The sequence below is a fragment of the Vombatus ursinus genome, unplaced genomic scaffold, assembly GCF_900497805.2.
Source record: "Vombatus ursinus unplaced genomic scaffold, bare-nosed wombat genome assembly UNPS02014847.1, whole genome shotgun sequence".
Lineage (NCBI taxonomy): Eukaryota > Metazoa > Chordata > Mammalia > Diprotodontia > Vombatidae > Vombatus > Vombatus ursinus.
Window position 1 is genome coordinate 6816204 of NW_020954625.1, and position 5807 is coordinate 6822010.

Here is a 5807-nt window from a genome sequence, read left to right on the forward strand (position 1 = left end):
CCCATGTAAATATCAACTCTTTTCTCCTCCTTCTCTTCTTTCTCCTTCCCTTCCTCGGTCATCCTTCCTCTCCTCCCTTTGTTTCCTTCTCCTCCCCTTTTCCACCCAACACCCATGGTACTGTCTACATTATGAACAATTGAAAGGGACTACTAGATAGAAATCTAGTGAAAGGCAAGATAATAAAATGTAAAGCTTGTTGATGTGTAATGCTTTACTTAATCTTATTTCAAATTTGGAGGAGCTGACCAGACTTTCCTTAGGCAGCCAGGAGATGGCAGTATTGGATTGAGAGTAAAGAAAAGTTTCCAGGCTGTCATTTGACCAAATAGCTTGATCAGGTTCAAAAGATAGAGGACATTATTGTTTCTCTGTCTCTGCCCACGAGCTTTAGATGGCATTGGTGTCCTGTTCCACACAACGGTTCATAATTGACAAGCCACCAGAGGGGTCACTGACCTGCCTTCTACCAAGAAGAAGGACCGTGAAATTTAAACAAATTTAGAAATTGCCAACTCCAGTTTGCTAACGTTGATGCTGTTTGTGTGGTAATGACTTGATTTGGGTCAATTCAACCTGACTTTACTAAAAGTCTGCCACGTTCCAGGTATAGTGCTAGGTGCTGGGTATACAGAGACAATCCCTGCCCTCAACAAGCTTACATTCTACTGGGGGCCGACATGTCCCATGATGAGTAAATGCTAGGTAATTTTAGAAGAACATTAACAGTTGTGAGTGTCTTTGTGTGTGGGGAAGTCAGGGAAGACTTCACAGGAGAGGTGACATTTGAGTTGGGACGTGCTCCAAATCTTAAAGGATGATAAAGATTCTGGCCTAGGCCCAGCTTTCTATCCTCCAATTGGCCAGCTGAGGATGTATTACAATGAAAAACTTGAGTTATTAGAAACTTAATGAACAGAGACTGAAATGACGTATTATGATGTATTCTAGGATGTCACAAAATGAGGCCATGTGGTCCATTGGGAAGAATACTATTTAGAGGCAGAATTTAGGTTCAAATCTCACCTCTGCTAGTTACCCCCTGTGTGATAAGCAAGTCACTTCATTTCTTTAGCTTCAGTTTCCTCATCAATAAAACCAATGGAGTGAATTAGAAGGCTTCTGAGGGTCCTTCCAATTCTAAATCTATGATGCTATGATTTGTAGTACAAAACCTACTAAAGTGTGGTGGGAAAAAGTAATCTATGCATTTGGGAGTTTGGGGACACCAAAGGAAGAGCTCAGGTTAGGAGAGAGAGGAGCTGGCGACCAGAACTGTGTTCAGGCAAGGAAAGGAATGCTATGTCTGGCAGGCAGAAAGAGGGGGAGGTTGGAGGAAGGAGATCTGTTGGGATTGTTCTAGAACAAAGCAGGAAAAGGCAAATGGATGAAGAATAACTCTTGTCTGTATTATGATATACCCTTGGAGACACAACGAATAGAGTTCCATCAGCACCGTATATCTTGGATGGACTCTTCAAAAATTGAGTAAAGACTCCTGTAGAGAGGTCTTCTTCAATACACTGAGGAATTGATTTTTATTTTATTTTTAACTTTTGATGTGAATACTTCCTCTGCTGATGAAGCTAACCACCCAGGAAAGGTCTTTAAGAATTTATATAGCCCCCAAATTTGTCCCCTTGCAGTCAGCCTTTTGAGGAGCCCCCCAGGGCTTAGGCTGGTTCTTGGACAATAAAAACACAATCAGTTGGCAGGCCAGTACCCAAGGCCTTTCTAGCTTGGCTGAGTCTACCAGAGCTTGAAGTCATGAGTATTGAAATTCATTTCACTTCCATTATACTACGAGGCATCAGAGGAAGACTTTAGAAGTAAGAAGGAAAGAGAGATCCTTGAGAGAAAAAATAATTTCATTCTTTGTCTTTGCATCCACAGAGATTAGTATAGTGTCTGGCACACAGTAGGTGCTTAATAAATGGTTGCGGACTAATTGGCTGAAAAAAGGGCCACTTCTTTTGGCAAGAAGGAATGACTTCAACACAGCACAGGGGACAGAAGCCATTCTGCTGGGAGTTGAGAGAGCAGATGGTAGGCACCATGGTACAATGGAAGGAGCATCAGCTCTGGAGTCAAAGGTCCCAAGTGGAAACCCTGCCCCTTCTGTGAAACCTTAAGCAAGTCACTTAACTTTTCTTAGCCTCAGCTTCCTCCTTTGCATAATGAGAATTAGACTAGATGACCTCTGACCTTCCTTCCAGCTCTCAATCTATGAGTTTACGAGGCAGTCAATTTTGGTGGCTGATGAAGAACCTGACCTTATTCTTCCTCTCCAAGAGAGACGGGGCCATGTTGGGGAAAGGGTGTGGAGAATCCTTCCTGTCTGCTCCTTGATGGTGTCTTTTATGCTGTATGTCCTGCACAAATCATGTGTTTGCACTGTTTGCAAAGTCTCTTACACCCAACATATGTCATTCCATTGCTCTCTTTGTCACCTGAAAATTTGATTCTTCTAAGATCTTGGGGTTCCATCATAGGTAGCTTCCACTCGCCTGGAGAACCTCAGGTGGATTTTGATGCAAGAAGCAGCTTAGGATCATTGGAAACATCTCTCAGTTTCCCAAATGCCATACAACTTCCTCTTTCTATATTCAGTTCTGAATCCAGCCCTCTGCCCAACTGAAGTGTCTGCCCAAGCTTGATGTGCTGATTGATTACCACAATAGATTGCCCATGCAGCTGCATGTCATGGTCTGGGCAATATTCATTCTTCATCCTCTTGATCTTTTCTTATGAATTGTCTTGCTGGGATGACCTCTTTGAATGACCAGTCAGCCCAGTGTCCCTTGCCAACAGGATCATTTGGAGACCTTCGCCACCCATAGAGAATTCCTTTTTTATTTGGGCTATGAATATCACATCATCCATGACAGTGAGAATTTGGGAAAGGGAGGGAAGAGAGGGAAGAACCAAAGGAAAAAGGAAGATACAGGAAGGAATATGAAGAAAGAACTGAGCTTAGTGACCAAGAACTCTTGGGGTTTTCCCAAGTTGCCATGTGATGAAGAGGCAAGCTGGAGACTGAGTTCAGAGTGGAGAGACAGAGGGGGGTGTATATGGAGTAGTATTGTGATGATATCCTTGAATCGAAGAGTCTCAGTGCAATCCTGATGACTTTGGAGATGAGATAGGAGAGGAAGATAGTAGATTCCAGCCTGCCTTGAGAGGTTATCAGATATTTATGCTGACCATTGAACATATGCTGAGATGAAATGGGGAGAACAATAGAGTTTCTTCACTCTGTCCACGAATGTGTTGAAGGACAGTTTCTCCATTCCCTCGTGAGTTTCTCCCAGGGCGATTAATTATCCCATTCTCTGCCATGGGAGATTTATGGAGTTTGGATATGGTAATTGAGAATGATTGTATGACTTGATTTTTTTTACTTGTTACTTACATTGCTTCTATGTCTTAATTATATATTCTTTTCTATTGGGTTGATGACCCTTGCAAGGAATTGAGTATTGTACTAGATGGGGGGCTTGGGCAATATTTTACCATCTGAAACTGTTTCTTTGGACTTGGAAAAAGGAACTAAGGGATCACTTTGTTCAGTGACTCTGAATGTTAGTATCAAATGAGACATAAAACAGGGAGACAAATTTTTCCACTATCATGGGGGACATTCAATATAGACTCCAAATGGAAGATGAGTTTTCTCTAGGTAGGGAGGACATCCAGATTGTTCTTGTTTTGGGATGACATTGAGCTGATTGCAATATTTTTGAATCTTCTACATGACATCACAACTACACAAAAGAGTTCAACCCACACAGGGTTCAATCCACACAGGAAAACTCAAGTGGATGAAGAATGACTGTCCATTTGGATGTACAACCTATGTAATTTACCCATCAGTACATCAGTTCTGGATAAATGAAGCCTCTTCATAACTACTATAGTCACTTTCATGCCAAGTTTGTGATTTGCTTCCCAAATTTCTCATTTATTATCTCCTTTTGGTTGTATGATCTATTATATTCCTTTAACAACATCAATTCTGTTTTCTTTCCTGCCATTGATCCTTTCTCAAAAGATTTCCACTGTTTTTTCCCTTAAGTTTCTAGATTTCTTACATGAGTATATATCCTTAATGTGTAATGCTACTCCACTGACCCTATCCTCTTCTTAGAACACGTAGCATCTTTCAACTTTTTTTTTGTGTCATGGACCTCTGGTGAAGCCTGTGGATCCCTTTCCAGAACAATATTTTTAAATGCACAAAATAAAATCTATAGAATTGCAAAGGAAACCAGTTATATTGAAATACAGTTATTGAAATATTAAAGAAAACTAGCTAATGGATACCAGGTTACAAACTCTTGTAAAGGAAATCTTTCCTTCTCTCTCTCAGTTGTTAAAGCCTTTCCTCCAGTTTCCCTCAAATTTATTCGAGAAATACATAAATATATATATGTATACACACATGTATATGTAGATATGTGTGGGTATATATATGTATATGTGTGTATGTGTATATATAATCACAACCACTAGGTGTCACTGTACATAGCATGATCTAGAGGTTCAGGGTGGAGAATGACACCCAAGAACAGCTCTTGTCTTTTCCTTCCCTTCTGGTTCTCACTTAAATCCAGTTCTCAAGCAAGCCAAGGCATCATTCTCCTGATGTCATTGGTCCAAATAACAAGGTAAAGGACCTCAGGAGCCCAGGCTCAGGCTCTTAGTTGCACTCCAGGCTATATAAGCTCAGTCTTCTATGGGGGACAAAGTGAACACCCCAGTTCAGGCTGAAGGTTCTGCTTATAGGGAGTTATAGAATGACTCATAGAACTCAACAGCAGCTTGTTAAGTCCCCAGGGGCACCCAGACCCCCCAGCCAGACTGGGCATGGGAATTTACAGCTAGTACAGCCAAGTGTGCCCCCCTGACCTCTCAGGCTGCCAGAAGGACATGCGTGCCAAGACACCCGTATTGATTGCCCAAATTTTTATAGAGAAAGCAAAAGCCTGTGGGAAGCAAACAGCCTAGCACATAACAAGGAAACAGTCAGCAGTGAATGTCTGCTAAGGAACAAGCAAGTGGAAGGGAGATGAGAGTTGGATAGAAACAGCTAGCTGCTCCATATTTCCTGCAGTCTGACCCAAGCTTCAGCCGCATGGGCGGGCTGCCAAGGAAGGCAGTCTTGGACCCTCTCTATGATCACTTTTCACCCTCCGGATCAGGGAAGGGAAACAGCTGGGCTGGTGCTGGAACAGCTACAGCTGCCAGTCTGGGGCTCAGTCCCCACTCTGGCATCTCAGCAGCTGCTGTCTGCCTTTCTCCGCTTCTGACCTTTCCAAATCTCATACAGTCCAGTCCCCAAAGAGTGGCACAGTTCTGTTGAGATGTCAGACTACATTTCTCAGGGGCAATGTGTTTAGCATCTGGAGCCTTGTTCTAGGGTGCCACACTTGTATAAACTTACATATGTAAGTTTACACACACACATACACATACACACACATACACATATACACACATACATATACATACTATACATACCTACATATGCATATATATGTATATATAATGTTGTTCCATTGTTTTCAGTCATGTACAGCTCTTTGTGACCCAATTTGAGGTTTTCTTTGCAAAGATACTAAAGTAGTTTGCCATTTCCTCCATTTTACACTGAAGCCAACAGTGACTTGCCCAGGGTCAAACAGCTAGTAAGGGTCTAAGGCTGGATTTGAACCAGGCCTGGTTCTCTATCCATTTTGCCACCTAGCTCTCACACACACACACACACACACACACACACACACACACACACACACACACACACACAC